Genomic DNA, 22,339 nt, shown 5'->3' with positions numbered 1-22,339 from the left:
AGTTAACACTGGCACTTAGTAAGTGCTACATGCATGCTGGCCATTTTAATCTATCCATATACATATCTATCTCACTTTGAGAGAAAACTGGGTCGCTATATTTTATCTGTTGGTATCTTATAGACATTAAGGTTTGAATCTTGGACTTTTATATCTTGGATGCTTTAATGATTTCAGGTTATCAAACAAATAACTTTAAGAGAGGAAATACATTTTTGTCTCTTGCGACTTCAAAGAATGAGCTTCTAAAAATAAGTGCTGAGTCTCTACTTTAGATTATGAAAAAAAGATATATATATACATGTACACGTATAGATATATATACACATATCTATATATAAACAAAAAAAAACACATAAAAATCCATGAATTCAGAAGCTATATTTAAAATAAATAGGCCAGATGGCAGGTAATTAAGATACACTAAAACTGTTAATGTCGCACATAAGGATTAAAATGTATCAACAACCAGAGCTGGGCAGAGAATTTCTGGTGTCATAATTCGCTTCTATAGCACTTTGCTGTGTAATTCACCTGCAATTAAAAGCAGAAAAAGCCTCTCCCACTCTTCTCCTTTTCTCAGGTCTGTGATTTGGAAGCATGTTTCCCATGACTTTTTCCCCCTCTAATCACTCTCCCTATATTATTTGTCTAAATCAGAGGGAGAAAATAACAAAGCAACAAGCAGTAAAAAGCAATTTCTATTACAGGGAAACAAAACTGGTGATAATCCAGATCCCTTAGAAGTGAAATCTACAGGGGCGCCTGGGTGGCTCAGGAGGTTAAGCGTCCGACTTGGCTCAGGTCATGATCTCGCAGTGTGTGAGTTAGAGCCCCGCGTCAGGCTCTGTGCTGACAGCTCAGAGCCTGGAGCCTGCTTCCGATTCTGGGTCTCCCTCTCTCTCTGCCCCTCCCCTGCTCATGCTCTGTCTCTCTCTGTCTCAAAAATAAATAAAAATATTTTTTAAAAAAATTAAAAAAAAAAAGTGAAATCTACACTCTGTGGTAAAACCAACTTGCTTTGCGTCTGTTAGCACCCTACGGTCATTTGAAAGCCTAAGGCAGACTTCACCAGCACAGAGCCCCCATTAGTCAGCCAGCATCACAGTCTCCCATGCACACCACCACAGGTTGTCCTGGGGGCTCCGGGCCTGCAGGGGAATTCAAGAGGTTGGCCATTCACCAAGGCGGACCCAACGGCCTTTGCAGCTTCTCCACGAGGGCTTCAAGAGTCCTGCATCCTGTTCAGTGGGCACAGGGAAAATGGCCTCCATCCTAAAAATAGCCAGCCTGGCTCCATTTGGCTGTAAGTAGTTCCTGGCAGAATTCCTGCCAGGAATGAGTTTGGATGGTTGGTGGAGAGGTATCCCTCCTACTTTCAGAGGTGGTGACTGGGTGGCCTGTGGGAATCTTAAGGGAAGTGGGCTAAAGCCCTTCCTGGTCCCTGGGCTTGGCTCCACCAAAGCCCAGAGGCACCTCAGAGCCAGCTGTGACTAATGCCAGCCTTACGCCCCGGCCTTGTTTGAGGCTGAGGAATGAGCTATATTGGCAGCGAGTTTGGTGCCAGTCACGAGGGGTTTTCTTGCTCCTCACATCCGCTTCTTTCAAGTCTTCTTTCATTCAGCACAGACTGGTTTTATCTTCAAGGGAAAGGAGTAACAAAAGATGCCGGTTTCCACCTCAGCAATTTTTAACCCCTCTTCCCCAGAAGTTAATCTTTGTATGAATCTCTGCACCAGCACAACGCCTTCTCAACGCTCAATAAAATGATAGTTTCCTTTCCTTGCATATGTCCTGCCTTCCCCATCCTGGCCATTTGCTAAGACCCAGGGCCTTCCTGCTGGGCTGCCCCCACTTTGCAGCCCCACCTGGACCTGCCCAGGGCTGCTCCCCCTGCTAGAACCCTCTCAACCCTCATCAGAACTGAACTATCCTTTGTCCCACTCCCTAAACAGCTTAATTTTCATGTTGAAGCCACGGTATCCTTTATAGTAATCTGTATTTTATAGTACATTTGAGAGCCATTGGGTATCTGTTAGTACTGAGTTAACCTTGTGCCAGAGGCCTTCGATGCCAAATAAAGCTGTGATTGATGCTGAGATTTTGGAAGTGTCTGGGCAGTTGGAAAAGGGGAGCTCAGTGGACTGTGCTTCTCAGCTCACAGGTTTCTACTATTAGGGCTCAGAAGCCCTGACCAGCATTTCCTTTTAAAGAGAGGCCTTTGTGATGGGCCCAACCTCTTGCCAGAACTTTCCAAGACAAAGAACTTGATGCTCCTGGCTCTGCAGCAAGGCAGAGCAAAACAGCCAAATGGGCATTACCGGGACACAGGTGACCACGTTGTCTTGATCCACCAGCCTGAGGCCAGGCGTGTCTGCCCAGTAGTAGTAGCCTGTGCTGCAGGATGGGGTGTCCACAGGTTCTACCATGGAAGGCCCCAGAACAAGGGTGACTACAAATAACCTTCACAGGCAGCAAGAAAGCGGTACACGGCAGTGAGGACATTGGGTAGGAGGCACTCAGAAGAAGAGCCCAGTCCCAAGTAGTGAGGAAAAGCATGGTCTTGCACATGCACCCCAGGCTGTGTTTCTGTACTTCTAGAGGACAACCCTGTTTCCTCCTGTTTTCTCCTCCCAGACTGCCAGAGCCCCTAAGAGGAGAGAAGTGGGGCCCCTAGAGGAGAAGCCAGCCGGCTGCTTTCTATGGAAGGCGAGGAGGGGTGAGCAATGCCCCTGCTCCCATGGGCAGCCCCGAGGTGCAGACACCAGCATGGTCCCAGAAGAGCCCCCAGGTGTGAGCTGGCCATCCCACTTCAGCCTTGCTCTACCTGCTCTGTCACCTCTCCTGCCCAGGAGAGTCTCTTTCTCTGCCCGCCCCTTCCATGTTGCCCTTTCTCGGAGCCCTCTCCTTATACTCCTTCTTGCTGATTCCATCCACAGCCATGGCTCCCTCTAACACCTTCTCTGGGCATCTTTTGTGTAACATTTAAAATAAAAAATGGGTCTGAATCTGATCAGGGCTTCCAATTTGTAGGTCATACAGGAGACAGAGGAACATGTTAAAGCACACCAAGAGCATGGAAAACTCTATGGGCAAAGAATTCCATTTCTTCAAAAATAAAGGGAGAAGATGGGGGGGGGGAGAGAATCCACATAGTAAAAGACACTTAAAAGCCTATCAAACAATCCCAATCTATGGTCTAAAATGAATTCTGATTCAAATAAACTGTTTTTTTTATGGAAATTTGAACCTGACTTGATATTAATAATATATTACTCAATTTGTAAGGCACAATAATGGTATTGTGCTTATGTTTCTTAAAAAAGAGTCCTTATCTTTTGAAATTCATACTGAAATATTTATTATGAAAGATATGATGTCTGGAATTTGCTTCAAAACCAGTGCAGGGAGAAGTGGGTGCAGGTTGGGAGAAAACGAGATGGACCATGATATCATCATTGTCAAGGCTGGGTGATGGGAACACGGGTGCTCATTATGTTCTTTCTACTTTTGCTTATTTTTTAAGTTCTCTATAATAAGAAGTTAAAAAATAGAAAGAAAAAAGGAAGAAAAGGCTATGTTCCAGCTAATTAGTCTCAATCATTGCCAGGGCTACATACAAGTATGTGAAGATAACCTGAGAAGATTTTTGTTACTGACTTGTGTGGCTTTTCTGGTGCCCTCTGACCCCTAACTGGGTTGATCTTTGACCTGTTTTTTTGTTTTGTTTTGTTTTTGAGAGAGAGAGGGTGCAAGTGAGCTAGGGGCAGAGAGAGAGAGAGAGAGAGAGAGAGAGAGAGAGAGAGAGAGAATCCCAGGAGGGGCTGAGAAAGAGAGAGGCGGGGGGAGAGAGAGAAAGTGGGGCCCACCCAAAGTGGGGCTAGTGCTCACTCAGTGTGGGACTCGAACTCACGAACTGTGAGATTGTGACCTGAGCCAAAGTCAGATGCTTAATGACTCAGCCACCCAGGCACCCTGTCCAAATTCCCCATTTCTATTAATGGCTGAGTAGTTCCTTTGCTGCTATCACAGACTAGAGCCAGACTATTGAGCCATCTTCAACTCCCCACTCTTCTCTCTGTATATCCATTTAGTCAGCAGGTTCCATGGATTCTTCTTTCACAGTGTCCCTCAGACTCATCTCTTCCTTTTCACTCTTATAGTGATCCTCCAATCCCAGGTGTGGGTTCTTTCTGTCCTGTGTGCCTTTACTTTCTCACGAGCTCCTGTCCTTAGTGTCATCCTTCCAGCCATCTCATTACCCTTGGCCATTAGAGAGTGCCATTAGATCAAGAGCCTCAGGTTTAGTCTGAAGCCAAAAGAGGGGGAATCGTGATGTAGGCATTGCAAGGTGCCTGACAATCTCAAAGGAGTCTCATTCAGAGGAACCTGGGATGATGTTTATCAGGCAACCAACAAAAAGGGCTCCCACCTCAAAGAGTCTAACGTGCAAAACATTATTTCTCAATACATCCTTCACCAATTGTTGATATGTCCATAATACCCCAGACCTGGTTGATCATCAAGCAGAATTCAAGGTCAAAAGGATTCCATTCAAGTGGGTTGACAGACAAATGAAAGAACTCATATGACAGAAGGAAGATCCAGAGATTTCTGCTAATTTCTCTAGTATGCTCTATAGTAGAGCAATAATACGTCAGGTTTTCTAAACCAAGGACATAAGATTTGACAAATCATTTTCAGATTTGTTCATTCATTCATATGAAATTTGTACAAAAGTGTACAAAAATCATATTGTTATATACTTAAAAATCATCTTTATTGAGGAAAACTTACATTAAATGAAATTGGAACCGTCCAGGAAAATTCAGGCTATGGGGTCACCAGGGCCAAACAGCCTCAAGATGCTTGAAAATAAAACTAATTTCTTTGAGGCCCCCAAAGAGACCTTTATTATCAGCCTAGATTAGCACCCCCTTCTTTGGAGGAGGGATTTTCTCCTTCCTAGGTCAATCATAAGCATCTCTTGGGGCAGGGGTGGGTAAATGAACCAGTGTTTCCCTAGAATTTTCTAATTGGTTCTGGTAAGGAAGGGTCCTCTGTCTTCTTTGGAGGAAATTAAGGATGTAGCCATTCAGGTTGTGGGTCTTGTGCAGCCAGCCAGCCTGAAAGAATGAAGCCAACATAAGAGAGATTTGAAGGACTGGAGTTTTTGGTTCCAAGCATGACTGAGGCCAGCTGCATCCCTACCTCTCTAGTTACTTGGGCTTAGAAAGCGTTTGGTTTTAACTGGTAGCTTTAGTCTTTTGTTTTTGTTTTTAATCAATTACCATAAGAGAATCTCTGACAAACACAGATCAGTGATAGCGTGAGCAGGGCAAGGTAACCATGTGAAATCAAAACAATAAAAGAAGAGAGCCACTTGCTGGGGTCTCCTGGAAGGCAGTAGAAAGACTTCAACTCTTTAAAAGTTTTAAGCAAGGGTAGTGATTGACACCTCCTAGAAAATGACCTTGTCATGTCATAAAAGGAGCTGCTGATTTTACTTGAGAGAGAGAGAATGAGTGTGCATGTAAGTGGGGGAAGGACGGAGAGAGAGAGAGAATCCCAAGCAGGCTCCATGCTCAGGGGCTCAGCGTGGAGCCCAACACTGGGTTCAATCCCACGACCCTGGGATCATGACCTGAGCCAAAATCAGGAGTTGGACGCTCAACTGACTAAGCCACCCAGGTACCTCTAAAGGAGTCCATTTTATTTTATTAAAATTTTTTTTTGATGTTTATTTATTTTTGAGAGAGAGAGAGAGAGACAGAAAGACAACATGAGCAGGGGAGGGGCAAAGAGAGAGGGAGGGAAACACAGAATCTGAGGCAGGCTTCAGGTTCTGAGCTGTCAGCACAGAGCCCAACATGGGGCTCGAACCCACAAACTTTGAGATCATGACCTGAGCCAAAGTCAGACGCCTAACCGACTGAGCCACCCAGGTGCCCCTAAAGGACGTGATTTTCAAATGAGGCCTCAGTGATACTGTTACCTAATGTTACATCATGAGAAAGATCAACCTTTGACCAGAAAGAAGCAGGTTCCCCCTCCCTCCCCTGCATAATTCACAATTTTCTCAAATTCTTAATAAAAGTTGCATATCTTTAGGCAGAAGCTGCCTAATGCCAGATTTTTCACTAACATTAAAATGCCATTTGCCTCAAGTTCTTCCTCTGCTCAAGACTTCTCAGGGCAGCTATGTTGGTTGCAGGGTAATTTCCAGATGCCTCAGTTGGGCACTCAGGGCTTCCAGAAATGGGCCTAACCTTCAACTTCATTTCCTACAGCTCAACAAAATAAACATCTTATACTGACCATGCTATTCTCTGCATCCCTTCACGCTGGTCATGCTCACGCCTTTCCACAGCGTGGTTTAAGCTACTGACTCTGAAACCAGTCTGTGGTGCTTTGTTATAGCTGCCCTAGCCAACCGACAGAGAGGGCTAACATCCGGGGAGGAAGCAGGGCAGCAGGTACAACAGAGACTGGCAAGCACTATGCCAGGAGGCGCATCCACCTCAGCTGTGGGGAACTTTCTCAGGGGGATTTACTCTGGGTTGTAAAGCTCTTGAGAAGTGCCTGCCTTTCCCAAGGAGCCCAGGGGCAGTGGTCTTCCTGTGTATTTCACCTTCCTACTTCCAAACCCCATACAACCAGGTTAAGCACCTTGGAGCCTGTGTCAGGTGCATGCCTGACCCAGGGAGATGAACTTCAGACAGTGGGCCACTGAGCAAGCCCATCTCCCTTAGCAGGGGGAGCCGGTGGGGTGGGGGGAGGAAGCTGAGAGCTACTAAAGGAGACCATAATGGCCACTCATAAAACAAACTGGTGAGGCGCAGAAGAGGTCAGAATAAGCAGTCAGGCAGGCAGAAGGAGCCAGTGGAGAGAACGAGAAGTGGAGGCAGGAGCCATAGGTGTGTGTGGGGGTCTCTGAGCAGCAGGGAGCTATGAGGGTTTCTGCTGGGACTGGTTCCCCTGAGGCAGGCACCTCCCCTGCTGCCATGGAGCCTATTAGCGTCTTCATTTCCCAGGAATGGACGGGAGAGGACTTTCTGTGAGGCTAATTACTTTTAGGACATGGGTCCCTTTTCATGACCTTCCCAGATTCAGCACACTGAAGGAACTAGCTGGAGGATCAGAGAGGGGAGGCAGCGGCCAGGCCATCTGACTCACCAGGCCCTTCCCACCCCTTCCTGTGCCTTCCCTCTGCCCGGTAGGCATTTCCTTCCTGTCCCATCCTTTGCAGGGAGCATCACCTCCCCTGGGTGATCTTCCCAGACCTGGGGCAGCACACATCTTCCCTTGTACCTTGGTGTGTCCCAATTGCGACTATTTTAATAATCTGATTAATTATTAGTAATCAGTTAATTGTTGTAGAGCATAAGCTCTGGGGGTACAGAGTCCACTTTTGCACTTAGTATCCCCAGGACTTAGCACAGTGCCTGGTACACATAGGTTCTCAGTACATATTCATTGAGTGAAGGACCGATAGGTACTCATTATGCACATAAGGAAAGATGAGGCGATTTGCTTAAAGTCACACATCCAACAAGTGACCTGAGGAGAAAGTCAGATGGATGTGATGTAACCAGCACTTGGGTGTCACAGACTATCAGTCTGGAGTTCTCCCTTGTCCAGCAAGAGAGCAGACACAGAACTGAATACGAGAAAGGCTAATGTCTGGGAGGAGACAAGAGCCCCGAACAGGTGTTTTGTCTCTGTATTTATTGAGCTCACAAGATATTACCCACATGGTGAACGAAAGAAAACAAGATCTTACACACGTGGTGAATGTGAAGAAAACAAGATCTTACACACATGATGAATGTGGAGAAAACAATCAGACAGTAATCATAACTTGTATGCGTAAGAAGCAAAGGGTCTGGGGGGGGGGTGGCACGTGGATTTGTAATCAAAGTACAATAGTATATTAGTGTCAGATGGAAAGTAATTTCCTGCAGGTGATATTACAAGTTACTTGTGATTCCATTACAATATCTCACTACCTAACCTTGGGCACTTTCCCCTGTGGTGGTGGCTTTCCACCCTAAGCTTTTTTTCTGATCCATTTATGGAAGTAGAACCTATTTCCCCACACTTAGGCAAACACACAGGCACACACATTCCCCTAAACCCCCCAAACCCTGCTGCGGACCTTTTCTCAAAAGAATAGAATACATTATGATTAATTGACTGACCGACGGGGGCAGAGAAACCAATTCTTGTAAATGCACTTGGGTGCCTATCATGGGAGTGAGCTCTTATAACCAAACTTCCACAGAAATAGAATTTGAGAGAGTACTGGGGAACAGAGGGAATATATTAGAGGCTGTTTTCCTTTTACAGATCTTATTTGTTTTTAATTTTTTAAATCTTTTATTTATTTTTGAGACAGAGAGAGACACAGCATAAGCAGGGGAGGTGCAGAGAGAGAGAGAGGGAGACACAGAATCCGAAGCAGGCTCCAGGCTCTGAGCTGTCAGCACAGAACCTGATGCCTGCATCGAACCCACAAACCGTGAAATCATGACCTGAGCCAAAGTTGGACACTTAACCAACTGAGCCACCCAGGCGCCCCTACAGATCTTATTTTAAATATAGTATATAGGCTCAGGTCCAAGTAATTCTGGTTTAGATCTACTTGATCTCTACACTAAAAACTGCACTGCTTGGTCCTGAATCACACTTGACAAATTACAATACCATCTGACAACTCCATAGTAGCATTTTGGCCAAAGACAGATTTCTGACGGCCCCTAGTAACTGGGATCAGATTTGCAGCACAAAAGCCTATTAGCTGTCACATGAAAATTGGACAGAGATCTGCTATTTTGGTAAACTAATGCCTGCCTTCAGGATCATCCAGGGTCCACTTGACCCATAAAATTCCCTTAGATTGTGTGATTCTAAGAATGAGAAAAACTAGATTTTGATCTGAGTTCAAAAACTTTCACCACTCAAAAGGAATCTGGGGCTATCTTTTCACATGCCTTTTCATTCCATACTTTACAAAAGACCTGAAGAATGAGAAAAATCCTATAAGCCCTGGCTCAGAGAATAGCAAGAGAACTAGACACTGTCACTAAGGTGATGGAAAGCTTCATCCAGAAGGTTCATAAAATCAGACAGGCAGTGGTTGAGGATGGAACCCTCTAGATGCCATACAGGCCTCTCAAGGTAGAACACAGGTCATCTTTGAAGAGTGTTGTACCTGCATTCCTATAGACCTCTTTAGAATCTTCAACATTATTAAAAAGATTTGAGGGACAAACATGGAAATCAAGAGATTAGGTAATTTAGCTAATACCCCTGTATCTGGTTCTACAGGCTCTGCAGATTGGGGCTGGAACCTGTTTTCTTGGCATAATTTTGAGTAAATTAGCTCTTGGTTTAGAAATGGATAACACACCCTGATCATAATCTATTCTACTACTACCTGTCTGTGTTGCAGTATTCAAATGTGTGACCTCCAGAGATCAGAAGCTAGTGCATAGCCATTGCCCTATCACATGAGCAACAGTTGATTGGGCAACAGAAGGAATGAGAAGCTTTCTTTCATCTGACTATAGGTTATGTTCTCTGAACTGCCTTTAGATCAACCCAGATTATGGGGAAGATCTGGATTTCACAGAATACTGTCCTATGGACTGACATTGTCTGCTCTCAGCCAAAATGGGACTGAAAGAGAAACACCTGACTGATACTTAACAGTAAAAACCAGCTCAAATCGAAAAAGAAAAAAAGCAGCCCTACCTTTAACCATGCTGGGAGGACAGACAGATAAGGCCGGCTGCAAAATAAACAGAAAATATTTTTCTGTCAAGGCTGTAAAATGCCTCAATAACGCTCTCTGAGTGCTAATTGATTCGTATCAATGACGCCCCCAGATCTACCTTGCTATTTACCTTTATCACTGTGGATAGCCCACTGCTCAGCCACAAACAGCACTCAATTCTCAGTTAATCTCAGCTTCTCCTAATGCTGCCTGAGAACCAGCAGTCAATCTGGAAGTGGCCCCTTCTCTTACACTCTCCTCAGAATCCTGAGGAAAGATGCTGTGGTCCTCTGGAGCGCCCTCCCTCACTGCAATCAGGTCAGTACATCCTAATGTCCAGCCACAGGAAGTCTATGGCTGTAAGGTGGTCACCACCATTGCCTGAGGGAGGGGTGTGCTATCTTCTGGGTGAACAGATGGTTGTTTTGGGGGGTTACCAGGGGCCAAATTTCATGCTTACACCTTCCCCTTTCTCCTTTCTACATTGCTTTTTCCTGTTTCTGGCTGCTTCTTACACATTTGTAGGAGTCCATATTTCTGCTATCCAGACTCTTCATCCCCATATCTGATACTTGGTACTTTTTTTTTCTTTCTTGTTGTAAGACACTCTGTTCCCTTTTATATTTCCCCTAAAATCCCCTAGACCTTTTCTTCATTCTATCATTTGGCTATGACAATTGCACTTTTCTGGCTGCTGTATCATTTCTCAGCCTTTGTGTCCTTGACCTATGCCTTTCATTTAAACTTCTGTGCAGCCATATGACTGCTTGCTGTTTAAAACTTTTCGTTGGCTTTCACCTTAAGTGTTTTTATTTTAAAACTTTTTAAAAAAATGTTTTATTTATTTTTGACAGAGAGAGAGAGAGACAGAGCATGAGCAGGGGAGGGGCAGAGAGAGAGGGAGGCACAGAATCCGAAGCAGGCTCCAGGCTCTGAGCTGTCAGCACAGAGCCCAACGCGGGGCTTGAACTCACAGGCTGCGAGATCATGACCGGAGCCGAAGTCGGACGCTTAACTGACTCGGCCACCCAGGCTCCCCAAGTGTTTTTAAAACATTTAAAAAACATTGCCTACCATTCTGTACTTCCTTGAAAAGAGATCCAAATATCCTTCCCTTGTCCTTTTATTTTACTTTGCATTTCTTTGTAACACACAGTCGCCAAGTGCTGGGTAACGCTGACCACCTCCCCCCCCACCCCCCTGGCCTTTGAGGCCCCCATTTCCACTCTTACCACAGTATCCGCAGTGAGGCAGCGTCTTCCGATTTGGATTTCACAACCTCCAATCTTTCTTGCACATTCGGTTCAGGGCCGGGGAGTGGCACACACCCGATTACAACAAAACGCCATTTCTCAAGACTCCCCTCGTCCAGCTAACTGTGGAAAGTCCAGTCTCGCCCCGGGGCGTTGGGAGACGAAGGCCGAAGGCCAACGCTCACCAGCCCTCCGTCCCTCCCTCCCGCCGCAGGGCGGAGTATCTCGTCCACACGCGGGGTCTTATCGCAGGTGCCTGCACTTGCCACGCACAGCGCCCCCTGCAGTCTTCCCTACTGCCGGAGCCCTAGAGTCCAGGGCGCCCACCTGGCTTGACGGCCTCTACCCGCTGTGATCACTCTCTCACCTCTGCTGCAGACTGGCCGATCCTGGACCCCTAGAGCCCTGCCAGGACTGGAGAGGGACAGGCATGTACATTAGATGGCGTCCCAATGTGACGCCTCGCCCATGCTAGGTTCTTTCTAGATTCCCTCCGGAAAATGGAAGTGAAAGGTTCAAAGTCGTTACCTTCCCCCAAGTGGTGCAAGAGCTGAATATTCTTCTATTGTACACTGTCTGACTGGTTCTGCTTCTTTCTACCCCGACTTCACTCAGTTCCCACCCCCCCACACCCCCCCCCCCCCCCCACTAAGTCTCCCACACGTTGTAAACCCACCAGGATGGGTCTGCAGTGGTAGCTCCTCTCTGCCAACTCCCCTTGTTCACAGTGTGCTGGAGATTCTGGCTCTACTACTCACACAGTGACCTAAGGCGTTGGCTTCAGAAATCGGGCATAAGATTATTTTCAGCCAAACTACCTTCCTAAACATCCCTCTGAAATTCCCTTCCGGTGCCACTTTATTTAGAAGAAATGTACATAGGTTATCAACTATTTAGGAGAGAAAGGAAGGGGGAGTTGTCAATATTCTTACTTTTCATATTTGATAACAGAATTTTTCCCTCTACAATTTATATCTCCAACCATCCTCTTAAACCTCAGAGCTTTAGTGCTTTTTTCCTGGATGGAAGCAGTCGTTCTCAGAAAGTTCCAGCATGGCTGTGCCCCACTTGCTCCCTCAAACCCCGGTGGTACCCTTCCATGGGAGAAGTGGGATGTGGCACAACCGGCAATGGGCACCTGTCTTCCAAGCTGGTGGTAGTTCCTATCTTGGGGGTGGGGCAAGGTTAGTCAGCTCACAGCCTGGGGATCATTTGCGCTTGTTGAGTTCAGTGTGGGGTCAGCTGGGCTCAGAATAAGCTTCTCTATCGTGTGTGCTTTTTGTGAAAATATTTTGAAAAATATTCTTCTTCTTTTTTAAAGTTTATTGATTTGCTTTTGAGAGGGAGAGAGCAAGCAGGGGAGGGGCAAAGAGAGAGGGAGAGAGAATCCCAAGCAGGCTTCACACTGTCAGCACAGAGCTGGATGCAGGGCTCGAACCCACAAACCGTGAGATCATGACCTGAGCTGAAACCAAGAGTCAGACGCTTACCTGACTGAGCCACCTAGGTGCCCTGAAAAATCTCCTCCTCCTCCTCCTCCTCCTCCTCCTCCTCCTCCTCCTCCTCCTCCTCCCCCTCCCCCTCCTCCTCCTCCTCCTCCTCCTCCTCCTCCTCCTCCTCCTCTTCTTCTTCTTCTTCTTCTTCTTCTTCTTCTTCTTCTTCTTCACGTTTTATTTTATTTTTGTGTGTGTGAGAGAGAGAATACGAGCAGGGAGGGGCAGAGAGAGAGGGAGACACAGAATCTGAAGCACAGAGCCCGACGTGGAGCTTGCACTCACAAGCCATGAGATCATGACCTGAGCCGAAGTGGGACACTCAACCAACTCAGCCACCCAGGCACCCCTGAAAAATACTATTCTTAATTAACTTCACAATAGTGAGGACTGTGTTTTGTGTTTAAATACTGGCCGCCACTTATTATACTATTGTGCAGTTTACTGTACTTTCCTACTGGTTGGGCAAATATCTGCCTCCCTGGTCCCCCCGACGATGGGCTCTTCCCAGCCCTTCCTCTGGGATGTCTTCCCCTACCTCCTGTGTCCCGGGCACAGTGTGAGGGCTCCAGGACCTTGTGCCTCAGCAGGTGTCACCTTCTGATTGGTGTGGGAAGCTCTTGTTAGGTATTTCAGATCACACGTGAGTCTACCCACCGGGCCCCCCTTTCCCAAATAACCCATTGTGGTGGGGGAGAACCCCCTGCACAGGAAGCAGCCCTCTCTGTATCACATTGGAGTTTTCCATCTAGAGGCCCCATCTCTAGAATTTCTCATTCCTCGCCTACTTAAGTAGCATGGTTGTACCCGCTACTCAAGTGTTATGATGTTAATATCCTTCTTCTCCTGCTCTGCCTTTATCTCATGTTCTACTGGTTTCTCTGGTTCTATGCTTCAATATCTCTTTTCTGGGAGACTTGACATTTCTACAGTGAACCTCTTATTCTTATCCCATCTCACCTTTCCCTTGTTAATTCCCCTGGGTGGTCTCCTCTCCCTCCTTTTCCTCCTCTGCTGGCTTGAGACAAACTTGAATCACGGCCCTCTCGTTTCCTCTTAAGAGCAATCTTCTCCCACTTACTATTTCTTGCTGCTGCTCTTGTTTATTGCTTATTGTCATGAAAGTCATCTGTCCCATCCTCCCAACACCCACACCAAGCTGAGATCTATCTTCTATGTTTTCTCCTGGAAGCTTTTCCAGGAAAACTCCCCATTCTTTTACGTACCCCCCCCCCGAAATTCTTCCCTTCATTCTTTCGGACAAATGAAAATAACTCATTTGTTCCTCTTCCCCTTTCTTTCACATGCCCTTCAGCCAAGCCCGACTCTGCCCACCTCCTTCTAATTTTGTCATGCTCTTGAGCAATTTGCCTAACTGTATGTTAGCTGTAAACAACTGGTCTTGTTTATCTTTCATGCTTATACTTTCTCACTTACATCTAAACCAGTGTTCCCAACGTCACATTGCACCCAAGGGTTTTGAATCACACCTGTGTGTCTTCTACTGTGTCTAAATGGAATTATCTAGCATGTGGTTAACCTCAAATTCCTCTTTGACATAGTTATTTTTTTCAGTATATGAAATTTATTGTCAAATTGGTTTCCGTACAACACCCAGTGCTCATCCCAAAAGGTGCCCTCCTCAATACCCATCACCCACCCTCCCCTCCCTCCCACCCCCCATCAACCCTCAGTTTGGTCTCAGTTTTTAAGAGTCTCTTATGCTCTCTCCCACTCTAACCTCTTTTTTTTTTTCTTCCCCTCCCCCATGGGTTTCTGTTAAGTTTCTCAGGATCCACATAAGAGTGAAACCATATGGTATCTGTCTTTCTCTGTATGGCTTATTTCACTTAGCATCACACTCTCCAGTTCCATCCATGTTGCTACAAAGGGCCATATTTCATTCTTTCTCATTGCCACGTAGTACTCCATTGTGTATATAAACCACAACTTCTTTATCCATTCGTCAGTTGATGGACATTTAGGGTCTTTCCATAATTTGGCTATTGTTGAGAGTGCTGCTATAAACATTGGGGTAAAAGTGCCCCTATGCATCAGTACTCCTGTATCCCTGGGGTAAATTCCTAGCAGTGCTACTGCTGGGTCATAGGGTAAGTCTATTTTTAATTTTCTTTGACATAGTTTGATTCTGTACTAATCATCTCCAGGCTAGACCCCAAGCTTGGTCAAGCACCTTTTATTAGGCTCATAAGGCCTCTTAAAACTCTCCTACATCCATCCTTATGTGTAGAAATAATATCCAAAATACAACTGATCCTTGAACAACATGGGTTTGAATGCATGGGTCCACTTATATGTAAATTTTTTTCAATAAATATATTGGAAATGTTTTTGAAGATTTGTGAAAATTTAGAGAAAGTTACAAACTGTGTAGCCTAGAAATATCGAAGAAAATTAAGTATGTCATGAATGTATAAAATACGTATAGATTCTAGGCTATTTTATCACTACCATAAAATATACACAAATGTCTTATAAAAAGTTAAAACTTATCAAAATTTATGCACACAAACACCGATTGTACATGTTGCTATTCGCAGTTGAGAAAATATAAACAAACGTACAGATGTGGTATTAAATCATAATTGCATAAAATTACGGTGCTACTGCAATAATTTCATAGCCACCTCCTGTTGCTGCTGTTGCACTGAGCTCCAGTGTGAGGACCCGTTTAAAAAGTCATGTGACGCTAATCATCTCCGTGAAGAGCTTCTTTCCAGTGATTGTGTATCACCGTAAACACTGATCTCTCATGGTTCCCACATATTTTTTATCATGTGAGGACAGTACCATAAACCTGGAATAACATCCTGAGACCCATGTGAAGTGCCACTAGTGATGCCACAAGTGCTCCCAAGAAGCAGAGAAAAGTTGTGACATTACAAGAGGAAGTTGAATTGCAAGGTACGTACCATAGACTAAGGTCTGCACCTTGCAGTTGCCCACCATTTCAAGATAAATGAATCCAGCGTCAGGATCATTGTAAAAAAAGAGAAGGAAATTCATGAAGTTGTTGCTGCAGCTATGCCAGCAGGTGCAAAAACCTTGCACTCTTTGCAAAATACTGTTTTATTTTATATATTGAAAATGCAGCTTTCATGTGGGTGCAGGATTGCTAGAAGAAAGGCACACCTATGGACTCTAATATGATTCGAGAAAAAGCAAAGTCATTATATGACAACTTAAAGCAAAAGAAAGGTGGAAGATCTAAAGCTGGAGAATTTAGTGCCAGTAAAGGATGGTTTAATAATTTTAGAAAGAGGTTTGGCTTAAAAAATGTCAAGATAACAGGAGGAGCAGTTTCTGATGACCGAGAGGTAACAGATGACATCCCAGACACCAATAAGAAAACTGTTGAGGACAAAAGATATATGAAAAGATGCTCAATATAACTAATCATCAGGGAAATGTAAATTAAAATCACTATTACCTTACACCTGTTGGACTGTCTAATATCAAAAAGACAAGAAATAACAAATGTTGGCGAGAATGTGGAGAAGGAACACTTGTGCACTGTTGGGAATGTAAATTGGTGCAGCCGCTGTGGACAACAGTAGGGAAATTCCTAAAAAAAATTAAAAATAGAAATACCATATGATCCAGTAATTCCACTACTGGTATTTACCCAAAGAAAATGAAAACACTAACTCAAAAAGATAATGCACCTCTATGTTTATTGCAGCATTATTTACAATAGCCAAGATATGGAAGCAACCTAAATGTTTACTGATAGTGAATGGATAAGGAGATGTGGCTTTATATATATATATATATATATATATATATATATGTAAATATATATATATATTTATATGTAAATATATATTTATATGTAAATATATATTTATATATAAAATAGAGTATAACTTGGTTATAGAAAAGAATGAGATCTTGCCATTTTGAGAACATGGATGGACCTAGAGAGTATTATGCTAAGTGAAATATCTCAAATACCATATGATTTCACTTACAGGTAGAATCTAAAAACCAAACAAACATTTAAAAAAGCAGAAACAAGGGCGCCTGGGTGGCTCAGTCAGTTAAGCATCTGACTTCAGCTCAGGTCATGATCTCATGGTTTGTGAGTTTGAGCCCTGAGTTGGGCTCTGTACCGACAGCCCCTCTCTTTCTGTCCCTCCCCCACTCATGCTTGTGCTCTCTCTCTCTTTCCCTCAAAATGAATAAATATTTAAAAAAGAAAAGAAAAATATATAAACTTAAAAAAGAAAAGAAAAGAAAAGAAAAGAAAAGAAAAGAAGGGCGCCTGGATGGCTCAGTCAGTTGAGCACCTGACTCTTTACTTCAGCTCAGGTCATGATCCCAGGGTTGTGGGATGGAGCCCCGCATCAGGCTCCATGCTGAGTGTGGAGCCTGCTTGGGATCATCTCTCTCCCTCTGCCCCTCTACTCGTATACCCCACCCCTCCCTGCTCTCTATGTAAAATAAAATAAACAAAACAAAAAAGAAAAAAAGAAAAGAAAAGAAAATCACTGAGGAGAATCAGGATATCTACCTGAAAAAATTTTAATGCAGGTCAAAGTACCCTATTCTGTGGGGAAAAAATGCCACAAAGGACATTTATTAGTAAGGAAGAGAAACGAGCACCAGGATTTAAGGCAGGAAGGGATAGGCAAATGCAAATGTAGTTTATGGGTTTATGATCAGGACTACCCTTATTTATAAAGTTGCTAACACCCAAGCCTTGAAGGAAAGAGGTAAAACACAAGCTATCAGGTATTTGGTTGTACAATAAGAAGGCATGGACAACGAGAAACACTTTTCTGTATTTATTCCATCAATGCTTTGTCCCTGAAGTCAGGAAGTACCCTGTCAATAAGGGACTGCCTTCTAAAGTTGTTTTGATATTGGACAAATGCTCTGACCGCCTAGAACTCCATGAGTTCAAAGGTGAAGGTGTTTACTTGTCCCCAGATATAACGTTTCTAATTCAGCCTTTAGATCAGGGAGTCGTGAGGACCTTTAAAGCTTATTACACATGGTACTCTGTAGAAAAGATTGTCAACACTACAGAGGAGAACCCCAACAGACAGAACAGCATGAAAGTTTGGAAGAGTTACACCACTGAAGATACTGTTGTTACAGAAAAAGCTATGTAAGCCATCAAGCCTGAAACAATAAATTCCTGCTGCAGAAAACTGTGTCTAGATGTTGTGCATGACTTCACAGGATTTACAGCAGAACCAATCATGGAAATCATGAAAGAGATTGTGGATATAGCAAAAAAAAAAAAAAAAAAGAAAGAAAGAAAAAAGAAAAAAGAAAGAAAGAAAAGAAAAAGGTGGAAAGTGAAAGGTTTCAAGATATGGATCTTAGAGAAATTCAAGAGCTAACAGACACCACACCAGAGGAATTAACAGAAGAACACCCAATGGAGATGAGTTAGTCCAAACCAGGGCCAGCTGATGAGGAAGAAGACGTACAAGAAGCGGTGCCAGAAAACAAACTGACATTAGACAAACTTGTGGAAGGGTTCTGGTTATTCAAGACTGCTCTTGACTTCTGTTATGACACGGACCCTTCTGAGACATGGGCACTGAAATGAAAGCAAATGGTGGAAGGATTGGTACCATATAGAAGTAGTTTTAGAGAAATAAAAAAAAGTGAGACAGTCAGGAATTTGATGCATTTCCATAAAGTTCCACTCAGTGTGCCTGCCTCACCTGCCTCTACTTCCACGTCTGCCACGCCTTGTGTCTCTGCCACCCCTGGGAGAGCAAGACCAACCCCTATGTGAAGGGGTTCCTCCTCAGCCTATGTGAAGATGAGGAGGATGAAGACCGTGATGATGATCCACTTCCACTTACTGAATAGTAAATAATCATCATGCTGTATAGCTGAAAAACCTATCTGTTGTGTATGTGTGTGTCTTTGTGTGAAAACCTGATAACTGTCCAGCAAGAACTGTAGGAGACGTTTTGGTGCCATCATCATCATCACGCCTAAGTATTCATTGTGGAGAACATCGTGTGCCAGACTTGTATGGAAGTAGATAGCTTATCCTCACATAGGCATGAAGTGAGTGATAGTTAATAGAAAATAAGTAATATGTTAGTTATCTTACTGTTTTATAACCTTGCTTTCAGAGAATTACATTGCCATACAGTGTGCTTCTCTCATAATTGGAGAAACTACACATTAGCCTGTTATCACAGGCAAGTGGTTTTTTAAAAATGTAACAATGCTTCTAATACTGTATTATAAATATGATGGTAATGTGGTATGCCGTAAAAACGTTTGTAACCATTCATTAGTGTACAAACTAGGCTACTGTGAAGCAATCCTACTGATTACAGTGGGATACCATAGAGCGATCATATTGCTGCTTCTTCACTATCAATGCATGAATTGTTGTATTTGTAAATAAGAATTTCTTTTTCTTATTATCTTTTCATTTTTGATGCCCAGTGTTAACAATAATAATAGCTACAGTGTTTTGTATCATACGAGACAATATTGACATAGGTAATGACAGATGATTCATCTTGTAAACAGAAAATATAAACTTATGGTATTGATAAATATGGTACAGTACTGCAAATGCATTTTCTCTTCCTTATGCCTTTCTTAATAATTTCCTTTCCTCTAGCTCCCCTTGTTGTAAGAATAGAGTGTAAAATACTTATACGAAATATTTGTTACTTGACTTTATTTTATCCGTGAGTCTTTTGGTCAACAGTAGGCTGTTAGTAAAGTTTTGGGGGAGTAAAAAGTTATACACAGATGTCCCACCACGTGGGGATTGGCACCCCATCCTCTGTGTTTGTTGTTCAAGGGTCAACCATATATTAATTTACACCTTCTAGTCTAGACTCTACAACTTGCTTTGGTTGGCATTAAGATAATTTGGCATTTCAGCAACTGGCCAAGTGAAAACTGCTTTTAATATTTGCCATCGATTCTTTCTGGTTTTAATATCTTAAAAGTTACTACAAAATATTCCAAGTCACAAGAGGTATTTCTAAACCATTAGATGTAAAACGTCAAACTATCACTGTAAACTTGATGTTACACTGATGGAATCAAAATCTTAGGAAATCATTAACAATTTTATAAGTCATTTGTTTATACATCAGATACGCTTTTTCACTCCTTTATTCATGCAAAGCAACAAGGAAAAACCTGACTTTTATTAGCACAGCTTTTAGTTTCTCTACTGGCAGATTTAGATAAAATAGCCCTGAGAACTGCTTTTAAAAGATAGAAGCCTATAAAATTGAGAAGCCAAATATGAAAATTGAAAAGCCAAAATATGCTTTATTATAACAAGTTAAAAATAAACTGGTTTCAAAAAAAGCCAGCTACTCAAAAATATAATCTTGTAACCTCACTGCCCTTGCTATAGCAGTTTGCTCTCCTTCTATTTGACACACTGCTCTGTATAATTACGTTCATTTATTTCGCAACATTCCGTTTGTACATGTGAATACCAAAGTTTCTATTTACATATTTTATTTTTCTGAAACACACCATGGTGTATCATATTGGCTCAAATGTGCAAGCGTAGGATTGTATGTAACAGTGGCCACTTATTTTTCCTAACACAGAAATACATTTTAAAGTAATTTCTAGAGAACTGAGTGCTTCAAATCCACTTCAAGCCCTTTCACTAAAACTCTCTCACAGTTTAATAAATTTCATTCATGAAGTCCTCATCCAGACTGAGGTCTAAGTCTCCTACCTCAAGTTTACTCTATGTCAGGTCCTACCACTGTTAAAGCAAGTTGATTTGCGATTTACTTGTAAGTTATTATTTTTTTAATGTTTTTATTTATTTTTGAGACAGAGACAGAGCATGAGCAGGGGAGGGGAAGAGAGAGAGGGAGACACAGAATCCAAAGCAGGCTCCAGGCTCTGAGCTGTCAGCACAGAGCCCAACGCAGGGCTCGAACCCACGGACCGTGAGATCATGACCTGTGCCAAGGCCAGACGCTCAGCCGACTGAACCACCCAGGCGCCCCAGATTTACTTGTAAGTTAAACTAAAGCTCTGAAAATAACTTTACGCCTTTACTTTTTAATCATCATTAAATAAGAACAAGTGGGAACCAAGTTATCTTGGGAAACCTAACACTTGGGTGTTCTGACAAATATCAACTGATAATGGTTTCCAAATCCCCTCGGGGTCTTAGGGTGAAGTTAGGATGAGTGAGGGGCGGGCCTGGTTCCTGCTTTCCAACCCTGCCTCTGGACCTCTCCTTTTATCTGTCTTATTTGTATATGCTACCAGTGAGTTCATTTTGCCTGCTTGCTCTTTTTTCTCTCCTCTACCTCCCTTTCTTTGTTAGGAGTTACATAATGTGCAGTCCTTCCCTTCTCCATCTGCACAATTCAGTCCTACAGACGTTAGGTGGGCCAGAACAAAGCAGGGGTCTGTGCAAAGGAGCAGCTGGTGTGGGGTGTCAGAGACTAGAGGAGAGTGTGTGGAGGGGGTGTGATGGGTGGGGGAGGGCAGATAGCCTGGTGCAAGGAATCAGAGCCCAAAGACAGCAATGTGTCCACATGGGGGGAGCAGCTTGGCCTGGTGGTTGGAACCTGAGCAGAATGAGAGAGGGTATCCTTCCATGGGGGCAGCATAGTTCTATATCCCAAGCATGGTGAAAAGGTCATTCACACAGGAGGAAGGCTGGGGGCCTGGTGTCAAAGCCCAAGCAGGGTGAGGAGGGTGCTCAGGTATGAGGAAGTCAGAGACCTCACAGGGTGAAGGGTCCTTGTGTGCGGATGGCTCAGAGTGGGATGTCAGAGATAGGCAGGGTGACGAGAGTATCCCCACAGAAAAGGGGTCCACTAACGAGGACTGGAACCCAAGTGTGGAGGGTATCCATATGTGAGGGCAGCCTAGAATGAGGTGTTAGAGAACAATCATGGTGAAGACATCCACAGAAGTGTGGAAGTGGGGGAGGCTCAGCATGGGGTATTAGAGCCTAAGTGGGATAAGGGGGGCATCCATGATAGGAAAAGCCTGGTATGAAGCATCAGAGCCTGAATGGGGTTAGAGGTATCCATATGAGAGAGAGGTAGCAGTGGTGATGAGAGACAAGTTACCTACAGGGAGACTGATCAAATAATTTAAAAATACTAAAGCTAATGAGAACCAGTCTTTTACTCTCAGAGAAGAGAGAAACCCTATAGTGTTGTTATATTTGGAGTATCAGTATGAAGTCATAATTTCAATAGAGATAGGTAGAAATCCAGATTTCTTTTATTTTTTTTTATTATTTTTTTTTATTTTTGGGACAGAGAGAGACAGAGCATGAACGGGGGAGGGTCAGAGAGAGAGGGAGACACAGAATCGGAAACAGGCTCCAGGCTCTGAGCCATCAGCCCAGAGCCTGACGCGGGGCTCGAACTCACGGACCGCGAGATCGTGACCTGGCTGAAGTCGGACGCTTAACCGACTGCGCCACCCAGGCGCCCCGAAATCTAGATTTCTATCTACACACACACATACACATGTTCCCTAGATTTGTCTCCTAAACGGACCTGGGGGTGGTACTCTTCCCAAAGCAACAGGCACACCTACTGCCCAGACCTTGGCTTTAAAGCACTCTCCACTAAAAAACACAACAGCTCTTTGGAGAAATGGCCAATTCCTGGGTTGCGGCAGGGAAAATTCAAGATGAGTCTAGAACATACTATTGTAGCAAAAATGTAAAGGACTCAAATAATGACTTGTCAGTAGACCACAGGAGCCAACTTGCCACTGACCAAATTTAGGGACAATAGGAGCATCAAAATAAATTCTGATAATAAAGGGTAATGAAGTATGGTTCCTGG

The 22,339-nt window shown here is 43.8% G+C and overlaps 1 protein-coding gene across 7 annotated transcripts in view; it reads right to left on the bottom strand.

The window, feature by feature from the left end:
* The window catches only part of TP53INP1 (tumor protein p53 inducible nuclear protein 1), a 155,269-nt gene extending 143,662 nt beyond the window's left edge, over positions 1-11,607 (bottom strand). For 2 of the 7 annotated variants that reach the window (XM_049633102.1, XM_049633106.1), the window contains exons 1-2: positions 11,011-11,607; positions 9,757-9,793 (exon numbers count right to left, since the gene is read on the bottom strand). The gene's annotated coding sequence lies outside the window, so the exon portion shown is untranslated. Of the gene's footprint in view, positions 1-9,756; positions 9,794-9,908; positions 10,943-11,010 lie in introns of those variants that run through there. The other 5 variants (XM_049633107.1, XM_049633113.1, XM_049633104.1 and 2 more) reach the window with 3 other exon arrangements.
* Positions 11,608-22,339: the final 10,732 nt, after the last annotated feature.

Source organism: Panthera uncia, chromosome F2 (genome assembly GCF_023721935.1).
Source record: "Panthera uncia isolate 11264 chromosome F2, Puncia_PCG_1.0, whole genome shotgun sequence".
NCBI lineage: Eukaryota > Metazoa > Chordata > Mammalia > Carnivora > Felidae > Panthera > Panthera uncia.
This window is presented reverse-complemented; position numbering and strand designations above follow the sequence as displayed.